The following is a 19928-nucleotide window of genomic DNA, read 5'->3' on the forward strand; positions in this document are numbered from 1 at the left end:
GGGTTCAGTCTTAGCAGGACCCAGGGCTTCCCTTCCACTGGTGCTCTTACTAGGATATTCATTGCTTCCTATGAGGTCAGAGTCCAGGGTCAGTCCATGTATAGTCTTTGGGTAGTGGCTTAGTCCCTGGAAGCTCTGTTTGGTTGGCATTGCTGTACATATGGGGTCTCGAGCTCCTTCAAGCTCTTCCAGTTCTTTCTTTGATTCCTTCAACGGGGGTCCTGTTCTCAGTTCAGTGGTTTCCTGCTGGCATACGCCTCTGTATTTGCTGTATTCTGGCTGTGTCTCTCAGGAGCGATATGCATTCACTTTTTGATCCTCCGTCTTGAGTTTCATTTGTTCTAGGCATCTAGGGTAATTCGAGCATTTGGGCTAATAGCCACTTATCAATGAGTACATACCATGTATGTCTTTCTGTGATTGGGTTAGTTCACTCAGGATTATATTTTCCAGTTCCAACCATTTGCCTACGAATTTCTTATAAAGTCATTGTTTTTTTGATAGCTGAGTAATATTCCATTGTGTAGATGTACCACATTTTCTGTATCCATTCCTCTGTTGAAGGGCATCTGGGTTCTTTCAGCTTCTGGCTATTATATATAAGGCTGCGATGAACATAGTGGAGCACGTGTCTTTTTTATATGTTGGGGCATCTTTTGGGTATATGCCCAGGAGAGGTATAGCTGGATCCTCAGGCAGTTCAATGTCCAATTTTCTGAGGAACCTCCAGACTGATTTCCAGAATGGTTGTAGCAGTCTGCAACCCCACCAACAATGGAGGAGTGTTCCCTTTCTCCACATCCTCGCCAGCATTTGCTGTCACCTGAGTTTTTGATCTTAGCCATTCTCACTGGTGTGAGGTGAAATCTCAGGGTTGTTTTGATTTGCATTTCCTTATGACTAACGATGTTGAACATTTCTTTAGGTGTTTCTCGGCCATTCGGTATTCCTCAGCTGTGAATTCTTTGTTTAGCTCTGAACCCCATTTTTTAATAGGGTTATTTGTCTCCCTGCGGTCTAACTTCTTGAGTTCTTTGTATATTTTGGATATAAGCCCTCTATCTGTTGTAGGATTGGTAAAGATCTTTTCCCAATCTGTTGGTTGTCGTTTTGTCCTAACCACAGTGTCCTTTGCCTTACAGAAGCTTTGCAGTTTTATGAGATCCCATTTGTCGATTCTTGATCTTAAAGCATAAGCCATTGGTGTTTTGTTCAGGAAATTTTTTCCAGTGCCCATGTGTTCCAAATGCTTCCCTAGTTTTTCTTCTATTAGTTTGAGTGTATCTGGTTTGATGTGGAGGTCCTTGATCCACTTGGACTTAAGCTTTGTACAGGGTGATAAGCATGGATCAATCTGCATTCTTCTACATGTTGACCTCCAGTTGAACCAGCACCATTTGCTGAAAATGCTATCTTTTTTCCATTGGATGGTTTTGGCTCCTTTGTCAAAAATCAAGTGCCCATAGGTGTGTGGGTTCATTTCTGGGTCTTCAATTCTGTTCCATTGGTCTATCTGTCTGTCTCTGTACCAATACCATGCAGTTTTTATCACTATTGCTCTATAATACTGCTTGAGTTCTGGGATAGTGATTCCCCCCTGAAGTCCTTTTATTGTTGAGGATAGTTTTAGCTATCCTGGGTTTTTTGTTATTCAGATGAATTTGCAAATTGTTCTGTCTAACTCTTTGAAGAATTGGATTGGTATTTTGATGGGGATTGCATTGAATCTGTAGATGCTTTTTTGGTAGAATGGCCATTTTTTACTATATTAATCCTGCCAATCCATGAGCATGGGAGATCTTTCCATCTTCTGAGATCTTCTTCAATTTCTTTCTTCAGAGTCTTGAAGTTCTTATTGTACAGATCTTTCTCTTGCTTGGTTAAAGTCACACTGAGGTACTTTATATTATTTGGGTCTATTATGAAGGGTGTCATTTCCCTAATTTCTTTCTCGGCCTGTTTCTCTTTTGTGTAGAGGAAGGCTACTGATTTATTTGAGTTAATTTTATACCCAGCCACTTTGCTGAAGTTGTCTATCAGCTTTAGTAGTTCTCTGGTGGAACTTTTGGGATCACTTAAATATACTATCATATCATCTGCAAATAGTGATATTTTGACTTCTTCTTTTCGATCTGTATCCCTTGACCTCCTTTTGTTGTCTGATTGCTCTGGCTAGAACTTCAAGAACTATATTGAATAAGTAGGGAGAGAGTGGGCAGCCTTGTCTAGTCCCTGATTTTAGTGGGATTGCTTCAAGTTTCTCTCCATTTAGTTTAATGTTAGCAACTGGTTTGCTGTATATGGCTTTTACTATGTTTAGGTATGGGCCTTGAATTCCTATTCTTTCCAGGACTTTTATCATGAAGGGGTGTTGAATTTTGTCAAATGCTTTCTCAGCATCTAATGAAATGATCATGTGGTTTTGTTCTTTCAGTTTGTTTATATAATGGATCACGTTGATGGTTTTCCGTATATTAAACCATCCCTGCATGCCTGGGATGAAACCTACTTGATCATGGTGGATGATTGTTTTGATGTGCTCTTGGATTCGGTTTGCCAGAATTTTATTGAGTATTTTTAAATCGATATTCATAGGGAAATTGGTCTGAAGTTCTCTTTCTTTGTTGGGTCTTTGTGTGGTTTAGGTATAAGAGTAATTGTGGCTTCATAGAAGGAATTCGGTAGTGCTCCATCTGTTTCAATTTTGTGGAATAGTTTGGATAATATTGGTGAAGGTCTTCTATGAAGGTCTGATAGAATTCTGCACTAAACCCGTCTGGACCTGGGCTCTTTTTGGTTGGGGAGACCTTTAATGACTTCTTCTATTTCCTTAGGAGTTATGGGGTTGTTTAACTGGTTTATCTGTTCCTGATTTAACTTCGGTACCTGGTATCTGTCTAGGAAATTGTCCATTTCCTGCAGATTTTCAAGTTTTGTTGAATATAGGTTTTTATAGTAAGATCTGATGATTTTTGAATTTCCTCTGAATCTGTAGTTATGTCTCCTTTTCATTTCTGATTTTGTTAATTTGGACACACTCTCTGTGTCCTCTCGTTAGTCTGGCTAAGGGTTTATCTATCTTGTTGATTTTCTCAAAGAACCAACTTTTGGTTCTGTTGATTCTTTCTATGGTCCTTTTGTTTCTACTTGGTTGATTTCAGCTCTGAGTTTGATTATTTCCTGCCTTCTACTCCTCCTGGGTGTATTTGCTTTTTTTTGTTCTAGAGTTTTTTTAGGTGTGCTGTCAAGCTGCTGACATATGCTCTTTCCTGTTTCTTTCTGCAGGCACTCAGCGCTATGAGTTTTCCTCTTAGCACAGCTTTCATTTGTATCCCCATAAGTTTGGGTATGTTGTACCTTCCTTTTCATTAAATTCTAAAAAGTTTTTAATTTCTTTCTTTATTTCTTCCTTGACCAGGTTATCATTGAGTAGAGCATTGTTCAATTTCCACGTATATGTGGGCATTCTTCCCTTATTGTTATTGAAGACCAGGGTTAGGCCGTGGTGGTCTGATAGCACGCATGGGATTATTTCTATCTTTCTGTATCTGTTGAGGCCCGTTTTTTGACCAATTATATGGTCAATTTTGGAGAAAGTGCCATGAGGAGCTGAGAAGAAGGTATATCCTTTTACTTTAGGATAGAATGTTCTATAAATATCCGTTAAGTCCATTTGGCTCATGACTTCTCTTAGTCTGTCTACATCTCTGTTTAATTTCTGTTTCCATGATCTGTCCATTGATGAGAGTGGGGTGTTGAAATCTCCCACTATTATTGTGTGAGGTGCAATGTGTGTTTTGAGCTTTAGTAAGGTTTCTTTTACGTATGTAGGTGCCCTTGTATTTGGGGCATAGATATTTAGGATTGAGAGTTCATCTTGGTGGATTTTTCCTTTGATGAATATGAAGTGTCCTTCCTTATCTTTTTTGATGACTTTTAGTTGAAAATTGATTTTATCTGATATTAGAATGGCTACTCCAGCTTGCTTCTTCTGACCATTGGCTTGGAAAGTTGTTTTCCAGCCTTTCACTCTGAGGTAGTGTCTGTCTTTGTCTCTGAGGTGTGTTTCCTGTAGGCAGCAGAATGCAGGGTCCTCGTTGCGTATCCAGTTTGTTAATCTATGTCTTTTTATTGGAGAGTTGAGGCCATTGATGTTGAGAGATATTAAGGAATAGTGATTATTGCTTCCTGTTGTATTCATATTTGGATGTGAGGTTATGTTTGTGTGCTTTTCTTCTCTTTGTTTTGTTGCCAAGGCGATTAGTTTCTTGCTTCTTCTAGGGTATAGCTTGCCTCCTTATGTTGGGCTTTACCATTTATTATCCTTTGTAGTGCTGGATTTGTAGAAAGATATTGTGTAAATTTGGTTTTGTCATGGAATATCTTGGTTTCTCCATCTATGTTGATTGAGAGTTTGCAGGATACAGTAACCTGGGCTGGCATTTGTGTTCTCTTAGGGTCTGTATGACATCAGTCCAGGATCTTCTGGCCTTCATAGTTTCTGGCAAAAAGTCTGGTGTGATTCTGATAGGTCTGCCTTTATATGTTACTTGGCCTTTTTCCCTTACTGCTTTTAATATTCTTTCTTTATTTTGTGCGTTTGGTGTTTTGACTATTATGTGACGGGAGGTGTTTCTTTTCTGGTCCAATCTATTTGCAGTTCTGTAGGCTTCTTGTATGCCTATGGGTATCTCTTTTTTTAGGTTAGGGAAGTTTTCTTCTATGATTTTGTTGAAGATATTTACTGTTCCTTTGAGCTGGGAGTCTTCACTCTCTTCTATACCTATTATCCTTAGGTTTGATCTTCTCATTGAGTCCTGGATTTCCTGTATGTTTTGGACCAGTAGCTTTTTCCGCTTTACATTATCTTTGACAGTTGAGTCAATGATTTCTATGGAATCTTCTGCTCCTGAGATTCTCTCTTCCATCTCTTGTATTCTGTTGGTGAAGCTTGTATCTACAGCTCCTTGTCTCTTCTTTTGGTTTTCTATATCCAGGGTTGTTTCCATGTGTTCTTTCTTGATTGCTTCTATTTCCATTTTAATTCCTTCAACTGTCTGATTGTGTTTTCCTGGAATTCTTTCAGGGATTTTTGTGTTTCCTCCCTATGGGCTTCTACTTGTTTATTTATGTTTTCCTGGAATTCTTTCAGGGATTTTTGTGTCTCCTCTCTATGGGCTTCTACTTGTTTATTTATGTTTTCCTGGAATTCTTTCAGGCATTTTTTCGATTCCTCTCTGTAGGCTTCTACTTGTTCTCTAAAGGAGTTCTTCACTTCTTTCTTGAATTCCTCCAGCATCATGGTCAAATATGATTTTGAATCTAGATCTTGCTTTTCTGGTGTGTTTTGATATTCCATGTTTGTTTTGATGGGAGGTGGGCTCCGATGGTGCCAGGTAGTCTTAGTTTTGTTGCTTGGGTTCCTGCGCTTGCCTCTCGCCATCAGATTATCTCTAGTGTTACTTTGTTCTGCTATTTCTGACAGTGGCTAAACTGTCCTATAAGCCTGTGTGTCAGGAGTGCTGTAAACCTGTTTTCCTGTTTTCTTTCTGCCAGTTATGGGGACAGAGTGTTCTGCTTTCGGGCGTGTAGTTTTTCCTCTCTACAGGTCTTCAGCTGTTCCTGTGGACCTGTGTCTTGAGTTCACCAGGCAACTCACTTGACCCGAGGCTCAAGTTCGCTTGCGGGGTGCTGCCCACGGGCTCTCCGCGGCGGCAGCAACCAGGAAGATCTGCGCCGCCCCTTCCGGGAGGTTCCGTGCACCAGGGTTCCAGATATCTTTTGGTGTTTTCCTCTGGGCTCAGTACTGTGTGCAGCGTGCAGTCTCTTCTGGTTTCCCAGGCGTGTCCGCCTCTCTGAAGGTTTAGCTCTCCCTCCCACGGGATTTGGGTGCAGAGAACTGTTTATCCGGTCGGTCCCTTCAGGTGCGGTGTCTCAGACGCGGTGGACCTGCTGCTCCTGGGCCCTCCTCTAAGGGTACCCAGAGGCCGTTAACAGTTTCCTCATGGGCCAGGGATGTGGGCAGGGGTGGGCAGCGTTGGTGGTCTCCTCCGCTCTGCTGCCTCAGGAGTGCCCGCCCGACCAGGCGGCGAGAACTCCCCTCCAGGGGGCCTGGGAGCAGAGAGCTGCTGAGGGCAGGGATCCGCCAGCCACCATGTTTCTTAAATACACCCTGGGCTCCAGTTGCAATCAACTACACAGTGCAGACTGATTTCCCCAGTAGAGCTTTGTTCTAGTCCTTCCTTCAAAAGTCTTGTCCCTCTGTCTACCTACTGCCCTAAAGTGATAGAAATATGAGTGTACATATTATGTGAATTTGTTCACTTAGACTTTTGACCTAGGTTGTGGTATAACACATAGAAATTACATGATTGCCCAGCTATTAAATCAATGTTTAGAACTTTGTATTATTGACTACTAAAAGGAGGGACTTTTCTCACCTATTTAATCATTGCATATCATGTGGAACAAGGGACACACAGAAATGTAATATATAGGTTTTATTCCACACATCACTTTGAAAGTTAGAAGAGTTTTGTCATAAAGACTAAGATAAATGTCAAATTCCAAAATGTCAACTAAGGACTCAAGATGACAAATAGTATCTTCTGACTTATATGTTATGTGCTAGGTCTCTGCTTCACAGAATCCAGGACAAAGCAGTCAGATTTTGTTTTAAATAGTAGTAACATAAACAGATAAGATTCTGCAAGTTACCCTTTATTTTTCATGCTACTCATTCTGTCCAAAGTCAGGTAATGACTTATTTTATATAAAAATACAGAATATTAGAGAAATTTAGAGATTAAATAGGAAGTCTGTCTATTGTTTAATTCACTAGTACAGTTAATCAACATTAAATATGAATTTGAAGAGTACCCAATATGCCCAGTATGAAGAATCAATAAATTATACTTAATCGAAGCATTAAAAATAACTCAAGGTAATAGTTGAGAAAACATGTTTTAATACCTTTCCTTGGAAATAAAGAAGTGTAAGAATGTCTACTTTTACTATTTATTCAACATAGTACTGGAAATCCAATGCAAGAAAGATAAATAAAGAACATTTATTGGAAGAAGGAAAAAAAGGTCAAATTCTCATTATTTTCAGATATCATGATCTCATGCAAAGAAAAACTCATTCATCCACCAATAGTGAATCAACAACAAACCGTTAGAACTAATTAAGTCATAAAATTTTAGAATATCAAATCAGCACACAAAATGTTGTAGCATTGTTAATCAGAAATAACAGATGACTGAAACTTGAAATAAGGAAAGGAATTTCATTCACAAACACTATAAAATAACACAACTCACCTAGAAATAAATTTAAATAAAACACCAGCGAAGCAAATTAAAGACATTCACACCCCTGAAAACATAAAGATATCCTGTGTTCATGGACTGGAAAAATCAATATTATTTAAAAGTTGATACTATACAAAGTAATTACAGATTCAATGTACTTCCTATCAAAACACTAATGGTGCTATTCACAGAAATCAAAGGCAATATCCTAAAATTCATATAGAAAAGAAAAAGGAAGCTCACTAGGTACTAGTTGTAGTAGCAATTCTATAGAGGTAATAGCTCTATAGAAACTAGAAGCATATCTACACTTCTATAATCCACTGATTTAGATGAAGATGCTAAGAATACATACTGTATGACTATTTTTAAAAATGTGGTGAGGGAATGTGTGTTCACACAGACAACAAAACCAGTCTCCTGTCTTTAACAATTATAAATACAAATCAAAATGTATTCTTAATGTTTAAAACCAGGAACTAAAAGAAAATAGAGGAAATATCAGGACACTAGAAGAAATAAAGGTTTTCATTAACAAGAAACCAGAAGCCGCCAAAGACAACTGAAAATACACAAAGATTAATCAAACTAAAAGGCATCTCTTTAGGAAATTAATAACTGATAAACAACTTATAGGGAATCAAAACGTATTTGTAAACTACTCATCTTGTAATTCTGGAAAACATTGTCTGATAAAGAATACATAACAAATCCCCAAACTCAACCCACAATGAATAATAATAATAATAATAATAATAATAATAATAATAATAATAATAAAGTCTGATTGGAAATAGGTCAAAAACCTAAGAAGACATTTCTCAAAGAGAAAATGCCAAATAGCCAACAGGCATATATGAAAATGTGTGACATCATTAGTCAGAGAAAACATGCAGCAAGATCCCAATGAGCTAACACCTTGACTCAGCAAGAGTGGCTATGAATAAAAAGCTAAAAACTGGCAAGGATATAGAAAGAAAACTCTGGCACACTGTTCTTGGGAATACAAATTACTACAATGCTTATGGAAACAGACTAAAGACTCTTCCAAAAGTTAGAAATAGAACTACCATATGATCCAGGAATCCTTTATTGGTTACACACCAAGGAACATGAAATAAGTATGTAAAATTGATGTCTGCCTTCTTGTACTCATTGTAACACTACTGAAAATAGAATAGGAATAGGAATAGGAAATTAAAACAATTCAAAGGTCTGTCAGCTAACTAATGGATATGAAAATGTGGTACATAGATGAAATAGAATACCATTTAACCTTTAAAAAGAATGTAGCCATGCCATTTGGGGCACTGTAGCTGGAACCAGAGATTGCACTAGGTGAAGAATCATATAAAATTTTATCCTAGCATCTTACAGGCTATATTAAGACGAAGCTGAGTGTCTACTTCCCAGCCACCAGTTGTTAGAAATTACTTGAAGTACATGATATATGCAAACATCACACTTTGTTGGAGATGTTCATAATAACAGAAGTAGCTGCTGATGCTTTGGGTGAAATATGGTCCAAATCAGTGACAGGAACAGCAAACAAGGGTTTCCTGTGACCCAAAGAGGGAGTGAGTACTATTGAGTAAGTGCCATCTTTGTTCTAGACCAAGGAGAACTGATGAGAGGAAGCACACGTCAGTTCCCTGATACATTATAGATGCCAATTTGAGTGTTCTCGACTTGGTTATTGAAGAATAAAAAGACAACAGACTGATAGGCAGACAGATTAGAGACATTCCTATTTCTGGACTGTTGTATGTACAGTGCCTCAATGGTTGGGATCTCAAAGAAGTATCAGAACCTGGAAACTTTTCTGTTGTGGTATAATTAATAAAACTGCTGGGAGGCTTCCCACGAGTTCCCACTCCATGCAGATCTACACACTGTTTCTCTGTCAGCTGCTTCCACACACTGTCCCCTTAGCGGGTTGTTACCATGCCTGACACACACATCTCATTCTGTGGGCCATGCTGTTTTGGCCCCACGCCACGCTAGGCCCAAGCATTCTATAGCCTAGCACAGCTTCCTGTCACGGACTCTGCTCACACTCCCAACAACCCAGTGAAGTCATGACTCAACAAACTGTAACCCTACAACCAGATTTATATGTTAAATGCTCAGTCTACAATACATCCACACAATTAACTTACCACCAATTGATAAGGATATAAACTGCCCACGTAGACAAGATAAATTTGCCTATAGAAATCCATCCCTTAAGAAATATTCATAACAGCCTATATCTATGTGGAGATGCATTGAGAGGGCATTTAAACTGCTGGGGGAATCATGATCCCCAACCTCAAGCTGTATTGCAGAGCAATCATGATAAAAAATAAATAAATAAACTGTATGGTATTGGTACAGAGACAGGCAGGTAGATCAATGGAATGGAAATGAAGACCCAGAAATGAACCCAGACACCTATGGTCACTTGATATTTGTAAAAGGAACTAAAACTGTACAGTGGAAAAAAGACAGCATTTTCAACAAATGGTCTTGGTTCAACTGAAGAATGTAGAAGAATTCAAATTGATCCATGCTTATCACCTTGTATTAGTTCAAGTCCAAGTGGATCAAGCACCTTCACGTAAAACCAGATACACTGAAACTAATAAAAGAGAAAGTCTGGGAGAGCCATGAACATATAGGCATAGGGGAAATTTTCCTGACCAGAACAGAAATGGCATATGCTCTAAGATCAAGAATTGCCAAAGGGAACCTCATAACTGCAAAGCTACTATAAGGCAAAGGATATTGTCAATATGACAAAATTGCACACAACATATTAGGAAGAGATCTTTACCAATCCTATATGCAATAGAGGACTAATATTCAATACATACAACGAACTCAAAAAGTTAGACTTCAGAGAGCCAAATAACTCTATTAAAAAAAATAGGGGCCAGAGCTAAAGAAAGAATTCTCACCTGAAGAATATTGAATGGCCAAGAAGCACCTAAAGAAATGTTCAACATCCTTAGTCATCGGGGAAATGCAAATCAAAACAACCCTGAGATTCCATATCACACCAGTCAGAATGGCTAAGATCAAAAACTTAGGTGACAACAGTTGCTGGCAAGGATGTGGAGGAAGAGGAACACTCCTCCACTGTTGGTGGGATTGCAAACTGGTACAACCCCTCTGGAAATCAGTCTGGAAGTTCCTCAGAAAACTCAACATTGTACTACCTAAGGACCCAGATATACCACTCCTGGGCATATACCCAAAAGATGCTGCAAAATATAGCAAGGACACATGCTCCACTATGTTCATGACAGCCTTATTTATAGTAGTCAAAAGCTGGAAAGAATCCAGATGTCCTTCAACAGAGGAGTAAATATAGAAAATATGATATATCTACACAATGGAGTACTACTCAATTATTAAAAACAATGACTTCATGCAATTCACAGGCAAATGGATGGAACTACAAAATATTATCCTGAATGAAGTAACCCAATCACAAAAGAACACACATGGTATGCACTCACTGATAAGTGGATATTAGTCCAAAAGCTCAGAATACCCAATATACAGTCCACAGGCATCATGAAGCTCAAGAAATTGGAAGACCAAAGAATGAATGCTTTGGTTCTTCTTAGAAAGGAGAACAAAATATTCACAGGAAGAAATACAGAGACAAATTGTGTGGCAGAGACTGAGAGAAAGGTCATCCAGAGATAGTCCCACCCTGGGATCCATCCCATCTACTGTCACCAAACCCAGACAATATTGTGGATTCCAAGACGTACTTGCTTACAGGATCCTGATATAGCTGTCTCCTGAGAGGCTCTACTAGAGCCTGACAAATACAGAGGCAGGTGCTCACAGCCAACCATTGAACTGAGAACTGGGTCCCTTATGGAGGAGTTAGAGAAAGGACTGAAGGAGCTGAAGGGGTTTTCAACCCCATAAGAAGAACAACAATATCCACCAACCAGACCCCCCCCAACCCCATAGAGCTCCCAGAGACTAAACCATCAACCAAAGAGTACACATGGAGGGACCCATGGCTCCAGCCACATATGTAGCAGAAAAATGGCCTTATTGGGCATCAATAAGAGGAAAGGCCCTTGGCCCTTTGACCACTCAATGCCCCGGTGTAGGGAAAAGCCCAGGGAGCTTGTGGGTGGGTGGGTGGGTGTAGGAACACTCTCATAGAGGCAGGGGGAGGAGGGAATGGATAGGGGGACTCTAGAAGGGAAATCAGGAAAGGGGACAACATTTAAAATATAAGCAAAATATCTAATTAAAAAGAGAAATGTAAACAAATAAAGTGATTAATTAAGAAAAGAAATAATAATGTTTGAGGTGTTGGTTATGTTAAACCTGAATTAAACTGTGTAAACAGTGGTACATATATGATAAACAGTGGCAAAGCATACGCATTTATGTTTTGTGTTTCAGCTTTCCTTGTGTATTGAGGTGTCCTCATACCTTTACAGAATCCCCCTAAATAACACAGTAGGCAGTGCATCCAAAAATATCAATTTCCAGGTGAGAAGCTTTTCTTCTTCTTTTTTACCATGTTGAAAATTTCCACTGAACTATTATTGTTTTTCCCAAGAACCTAATCTGAATCCCTGTCCTCTGTCTCACTTGTCTCTATTGATCAGTTTAGTAATGTCTGCTAGAAATTGAGAGTGTAAGATATATTCTATGTGACTGTAGGAAGTCTTTTAAAAAACATTCTCAGCAAACAAGAATAAAAGTCAAAACAGGAAAAAAAGGAAAATACACACACACACACACACACACACACACACATATTGAAAACATCAGAGATATTCACTTTAGATTTTACATCATTTTGAATGGAGAGTCTGATGCTCCAAAAGGATCTAAATCGAACAAGAAATGGCCAACTGCTTTCTCTGTCTCCCCTCCCTGAAAATGTTTATATTTGGTGCCTTGTCCAATCAATTGTTTGGTTCTTAACCTTTAGTCTAGAAGACCAGTGCAGTCTTTGTTCAGAAATACCAAATTCCTCAACATGGTCTAGCTTTCAGTGATGCGTTCTGCTCCACAGAGAAGGAATACAAAGCTTGCCTCTGTGAGGTACAGATCCAGAAAAACTTAATTGAATGCCAGGCACAGTGAGACCCCAGAGAGCCTTCTCCTTCAGCTGAGTGACCTTGAGTGACTCCAGCAGCCTGAGGCCAGACCTGAAACAGTGTATGATTCTATTTGTGCCTAGCTACTGAGAATAGCTCACTGGAACCTTCAGTTTGTATCTAACCTGGAGAGTAATCATCCCTGTCTGTGGTGTTACAATGACACCAAAAGCAGTATTTAGTTTCTCCTGCTGAGTTCAAAATGTCTGAAGTAAAAAGAAAGGAGAGATGTGCCGAGATAACGGCAAGGCATGAAGTGGGGGATTATTTTTAAACTAATTATCAGATGAGAAAAAGAAGACAATGCCATTTCTAAATGCTGGAAGTGAGAATAAATAAAAAGGCAAACTAACATCTACTAGATATATCCATAAATACAGCAGAGAAAAAAATAAATCAGTGAAATGAAGCACACCAGAGAATGTGCCAACCGAGAAAGGAGCAGAGGCTTGGCTGACATTTCTATCTAGTGTGTGAGCCTCCCTAAATCCCTTTTCCTGTGTGTTTTCATCTAACACTTGCCTCAGAGGACCAATTCTACAGCATGCTGTAAAAACAAGAAAGGAGAAAAGAGTGAATGGCCAGAACTAGTGATAATAAGGGTGTAGACACAGGAAGCATTTGGAGATAGCATATTCTTACAGGACAGACCTCATTTCTAAAGGTATAAATCCATCATTTTCATCATCCTATTGGAACAAAGGAAATGTTCAAACCTGAGTATTGGCTATTGATCTTTCAGCAGAAATATCTTTTCTTTGCCTTTAGTTCCTAAACGAATACTTTAGCTCAAAACGAAACAAAAATAGGAATTTGCTGTCATTGGTGGCAGAAATCACAACGTCTTATTTGTGCAAAGCTATGTTGCAAAATAAAATTTAAAGTCCTCCTCTAAATACAAAGTCAGGGTGACGATGTCTTTCTGGTGTTTTGACATAACAGTAGTAGTCTGCATTCATGGTCTCTGGCTTTGCCTGAAATTCCTACCTCTATCCTCAGACATCATTTCATACATGAGAACATAGGAGTTATTGATGAATTCAGTAACCACAGGATCCATATGTATATGTCTTAAACCCTATCCTTACAGTATGACCTTATTTATATGAAGACCTAATGTAACTATTAACTATTTAACATGAGGACTGCTGGGGTTGGAAAACCCTTCATCCAGTCCAATCGAAATCCTTGACAAAAGGTATACTTCAATGTCGCCAACCACACACACACACACACATATATATATATATGCAAGGGTATTGCAAGCCTGGGGATCAGGAAAGCAGCCTGCACCTTGTCTTTCCCTGGCATCCTTGGTGGGAACACTACCAATCAACACATTTATTGTGTGCTTGCAGCTCCAAACTGTGAGTCTATACACTTTGGTTATTTAAGTCAATCATTTTGCAGTTCTGGGAACTAACAGCATGGGACCGTATGTACTGGGTAGATGGGTAACTCAGAGCTTTGCTTACTGCCCTTCTCACTTATGGGAACTAAGATGATTAGTCTCACTTTACATCAAACCTTGTAGATTACAAATTGTTCAATGACAAAACCATCTAAGACCAAATTAACTATTACAGTGGAACACTATCAAGGAATCCAGTTTTGGAAAGTTCTGAAGTACTAAAAATTCATGCAAAAATAAACATAAAAGTTAGTTTAATCTGTAACTACTGAGTCTAACCATGACAGAGGTACAACATTACCATGGCAAATAGAACCTGGAATACAATGTATCTACTTTCATGGTTAAACCAGTGATTGTCATTATAATTCTGAAATATGACATAACACAGGGTAGAACACTCCCTACAGGACCTTGATCAGAAGCCTCAACAAACAAGAAATTTACATGCTGCTTTTTTTTGACACAAACTTTAAATTAAATTAAATTTTTGTAAAAAGGTATAAAGACATTAATTGCACTTTGAGACTCTAGAAGTTAGCTATTAAATTTTTCAAAAATTTAAGAAGTTAATTAGGCCCCAAATCCTGAGTCAGAATAAAACAAAGTAGGAATATTGATAACAACTGCAATTCAGGTATTGGTGGTCAGCAGTCACAAATTATAACAGTTAGCCATGTGACACCTGAGAATATTTTTTCTTTTTGTTGAGAATTTCAGGTTTCCTGGTAGGAAATTGATGTCATTGTTTTACCACACCTTACCCCCTCACCACCACCCCAAAAAATAGACTTCATGGTTTCTCATCCATTCATCTTTTTACCACTGAGGTCCAAATCAGACTCTTCAAGTCCACCAAACAAGGCTTCCTCTCTGGCCCAGATCTAAAGCTATAGACGATTCTGAGGGTTTTGTTTGATTGATTGTTTTTGAGACAGTGTCTCGTTATAACCCAGGCTGGCCGCAAATTCTGTATCTAGCTGAGGTTGACCCCCAACTTCTAATCCTCCTGCCTAGTTCACCATTGCTAGGATGGAATCCAGCAGCTCTTTACCCACTGAGCTTTGTCCTTAGCCCATTTTGTCTTTTGTTTATTCTAAATCTTACTTTTCACATTCACTATAACGCTGCATGGCACACATAGGGGTTCTTGCTATCTGTGAGATTATTTAACCACATGAACAATATGATATCCAAGAACACATCTTAGTGAAGAGGCAGTCTTTACCTCTACCGGAGGGTTCTTAAAAAGACTACAGTGAAAATGAAGGACCCAATGGGATGTTCACACGGAGTCACATGATTTGGGCCAACATGGCTTTTCAGAAGCCTAGACGCCAGGTAAATTCGGGGTGGCTCTTTTTCTCTGGATCTGAAAGTGTGAGCGTCTCTGGAGCAGATTTTTTTTCCGGTACCGGTCTTTGGGAATGGACAGAAATTCTGGTACATCTGTGGAGAGAGGGGTAGATGGGGGATGGGGCGCAGCACATCAGGGAAAGCAGTAGGGTGATGCTGTTGACAGAGATGGCAGGTGAGAAAATGCCAATCTTCTGCTTGGTGGCTTCCTGAGTGGCTAATTCTAATTCTTGCACTTCATCCATCATCATTTACTGGTCTGTGCATGGCTCTCTGTGTCAATCATCCACAGAGGAGGAGTGCTGATTGCATACGTATCTGTTGGTTTGTTCATGCATGTTTTTCTCATATTCCTGACCATCATCCATTGTCATATTCTACCACTCTTCAACCCACTCGAAGGCCTGTCTGTGTTCAATCTGCAAGATGTCTCAGACCACCTTGTGCATAAATTGTTCCACTAGGGTCTGAAGTCTTTACACCTCGAACATGACAATTACCAGCTTGTAGGATCACATGATAGGTTGATGGTTGTCTTGTCAGCCTTCTCTTAGCTGCCCTCGGCCTGTCTTCCCAGACTTGAAGTATTTAGGATCCTCGGAGTCTTCGTAGTCTGGAATTTCATCACAGGCGATATCTATAAAACACACTTCTCCCTTGAGGTCTTGGCTTCACTGTCAAAAATACCGTTGTTATTTCCCTTGTCTTCATACTTGGTTTCTATGTGGATGGAGAATTTCGGAAGGAAGGAACAAGTGTATTCTGTGATGGTGCATGGGTTCCACACCTTCTCGGTCACATAAAATATTTTGGGAATAACAGCTCTGGCCCAACTAGGCCATTTGCTGTTGAGATACACTCTCTTCTCAGTGAAATGCCCATTGCATGGTGAGGGTTCTCAAAGAGCTCACTCTGCATGACCTTTACTCCTTCTCCCCGGTCACCATGCTCATGGTTGATCATATACAGCGGTCCGATTTTGTAGTCCTCAACAATGAGCCGCATGCAGATTTGGAATTTGTTCATCAGCCTGTTCCTGCCGGCCACGGACTCCGGGAAGGAAGGGGTATCCCAACAGATGAGCAAGGCTAACCCCCAGGGGAGGTGTAAAGACACTGGGAACCGGGGAACAAAGCAGCCCCAGGAGCTCAGCTTCTAACGCACACACTGCTGTCTTAACAGTCCCTTAATAAGTATTGTCTCCTAAATATGAATGCGATTAGCATTACATTCAGGAGAAAACTAAATCTAATAAGTTGCCTGTTTCTAATGTTTTGCTTTAAGACAACACCTAGTAAATGGAAAAATGAGAAGATAGGATGTGTGCGTTATTACATTGAGAAGAACAGATATTATGCTTGATCTTAGCCAAAAGGCCAGGAAGCAATGGCATGGGTATTCTATGCTACGTCATCATCGTTAGCCTTGTAGAATTTCTTAAACTATAGACTAAGTATTTTAGTCTTGTTTGTTGATACAGTGTGTACATGCATAATATAGTTTACATTTTAAAGGTACAATCCTATTATCAGTGTCATCTGTCCTTAAAATTTGTACAATTATATAATCTTCATCCAAAACAACAAGCAAAACAAATCTATGCCCTATCCCCACAAAATCTATTTTTATTGCCTCTGTTTGTTTTCTCCCTCTCCTCCTGTTACCAGACAACACTGATTTGATTCTGCCCTGGTGGGTTCTGTTTTTAAGGTGTCATATAAATCAGTCATCTAATACATAGTTATTTCAAACTAGCTTTCACCCAACATGATTACTGTCTTAGATAAAAACAAATCACTACATGTTTCTATAGTCCACTTCCCAGTGTGCCTGAGAATTGTTCAATTTCATGGATAGACTATAGTTTGTACATCCATCCACCAGCTGAAGGAACACTTGAGCCATCCCAAATTTGACTGTTACAAAGACATTATAGCTATTATTACATACTTTTTTGATGATTTCTCTTGAATGAATTGTCTAAAATTTGGAATGCTGGGAATACAGTAAGCATCTATTCCACCTCACAAGCAATGTCCTAGTGTTTTTCACAGTGATTGCGGTATTTTGAATCTGGGATCAGCAGTGTACTAGAAGTCAAACTGCAGGGTTAAAGTTGTAGCTCACAGGTATGTTGTGTGCCTTTGCTCGACAGACAGCACCCAAACAGAGAGATGTCTCAACTGTTCTATTTTTGATAACACTTACTACTGCCACATTTCTTGTTTGCATTTTATCTGTTCTAGTGACCATATAACTATAAATTTGCAGTACATTAATAATAAATAAAATATTATTTAATATTATCAGTATTTCTTTGTGAAATATATATTTAAATATATTATCATTTTGGAAACAAATTGTTCTTACTATTGCCTTGAATAGTTCTTTTCATATTTTAGATACTACTCTATTAGAAAAAATGGATTTGAAAGTCTCTTTACCCATTCCATTGCTCGTTGTTTGATTGGAACAAGATTTGTGTGGCCATAGATGAAAGCAAGAAGTTTCTAGGACTCACACTTTTCAGATTATCATACCAGGACCCATCAGAGCTTTGCCTGCTCAGACCTGCCTACCCTGAAGAGTCAGGAAAATAACGGCATTAGCTTTGAGAGGGCCTTGCTGGACATGAGAGTTTTTTTATCTTATAACTTCTAGGATTTGGGCTTTGGGGATTTCATAAATGTGGGATGTATTTATTTCTTTAGATGCAAAGCAGCTTGTTATAATTTGAGGATGTAAAACTGATTTGAAATGATAGCTTATGACTTTTTGACAACTAAAAAACAATGATCAATCACTAGTTTTGATTTAAATATTTATGAGGCATATAAAGAAATATCGAAGTCTGAACTCTCATATATACCAGAACTCAGAAAACAGCAAACCATTCAAAGGAATTCACTAAACATTGAATGCAACTAAATCTCTAGCAATAATGATGGCCTCTAAATTAGCCAGTTGAATTCAATTATTTGTCAATGAAGAGTTCAGTATAGAGGAAAGGTAAAATTTAAAGTAGAGTACTTGTAAGGTTATACTACATTAGAAAAATACAAGAGCCCATGAAGGCAATATAAAAAGCAAATGAAGAACTAGAAAAACAAAGCCACACCCACTGGAAAGAGATCCCTCCAGTAGTAGCACTTGGAAACATGGAGGGACCTGGGGAATAGAATGCTACCACATGCCACAAAAGAAACAAGAAAAACGTTAATGTACACAGGGTTTATGTAGATTGATTGATGTACAAGGTATCAGAATTTCTTAAAAGGGAAAGAGGATCCAGCCTGAAACATACCTTAAGTACTTTCTGATTTTAGATTTTATGAGTAAGATCAAAAAATACAGCAGAGAGGAATGGATGAGGCAAAATGAACAATACAAGGATTAGTGTGACAAGCTGGGTTTACACATAAAGAAGTGAGAGATGACGCAGGACTAAATGCTTTTCAAATGTTTTCAAGAATAATCAATGTACCCACCCAAAGAAGAAAGGAAGGAAGGAAGGAAGGAAGGAAGGAAAAAAGGAAGGAAGGAAGGCAGGAAGACAGGAAGGCAGGAAGGCAGGCTTCTAAGATTTAACCAACAAAAGAAAAAGAAAGAAAAGCCAGGAAAAAAAAAGCAGAGGGGTTTAGCACTACTATCTTAAAAAAATAAATATCCTAACTTGTGATTGGGGGCGTAGTTCAGTGGTAGTGAGTTGACCTAAAATGTACAAAGCTATGGAACATCAGTAACTAAAAAAAACTAACTTGAATTTGCAGAGAAAAGCCTAACAGAGTCTGTGAATTAGCCCGCAATGTCATCACAGGCCTAGTTTTCATGAGCACTTCAATATGTCGTGTCAATTTTTTTTATGTTCTTTAAAAGCAAGGAAGGACACTTGTCCAAAGCACAATTATTTAAAACATTATGACTATAAATAATACAAAGAGAAAAACTAACATTTATCAAATGTCTGTGATACTCCTGGTCATCTCATTCAACTTTCCCAACACTTTTAAGTCAATATTGTTACTCATATCTTAAAAATACAGGAACTAGGGAAGAGTTTTATAATCGACTCTGTAGTACAACTGCAAGCTGGAAAAGGGGCCTGAAAGGCCCATGTTTTCTGCTCCTCTACTATAACAAAATATATGATGGGCATATGACAACTATTACATTATTTCTAGAAATCTGGCCTAGGAATAAGGGCATACAGCATAAAATGTGTAAGATTTTAATGTATGTTTGAATTATTCTAGATAGTATGTTGCTAAATGAAGGTAAGGGAGAAAATAGACTATTTAAAATATGGAATTAGGAAGAAATGATGCTGTTGACAGTGGTCACCACACAGAGTATTAAAATTTCAATGATCCATTTAATGATATTTTTTTATATTTGATTTGGCTACATGTGTGCATGTATACCATATACAAGCCTGATTTCTAAGGAGGTCCAAAGAAGGCATTAGATCATCAGGAAATAGCTTGTAGACAGTTGTGGTGAGCCATCATGTGGGTGATGGAAACTGATCCTGGGTCCTCTGCAGGAATAAGCAATTTTAATTGCTGAGCTATCTCTCCAGTCTCAAAGTCCCATTTGAGACGATTATGAGACAGCAATATTGCTTTGTGGGTAAACATGTTTATCTTTATGCCTGTTGGCACCAGTTTAATTCTTAGAACCCAAAGGATGGAAAGCTAAAACCTACTCCCAAAGCTTTCCTCT

General features: G+C 38.7%; 1 non-coding gene and 1 pseudogene across 1 annotated transcript; both read right to left on the reverse strand.

Annotated features, from left to right (window-relative positions):
• Nucleotides 1-15135: 15135 nt before the first annotated feature.
• On the reverse strand, nt 15136-16232 carry LOC116886986 (annotated as a pseudogene).
• A 165-nt stretch (nt 16233-16397) lies between these two features.
• On the reverse strand, nt 16398-16594 carry LOC116887749. Its single transcript, XR_004386252.1, has one exon. It is a non-coding gene; the product is annotated as a U2 spliceosomal RNA (small nuclear RNA).
• Between the last annotated feature and the right edge of the window lie 3334 nt (nt 16595-19928).

This window comes from Rattus rattus, chromosome 18 (assembly GCF_011064425.1).
Source record: "Rattus rattus isolate New Zealand chromosome 18, Rrattus_CSIRO_v1, whole genome shotgun sequence".
Lineage (NCBI taxonomy): Eukaryota > Metazoa > Chordata > Mammalia > Rodentia > Muridae > Rattus > Rattus rattus.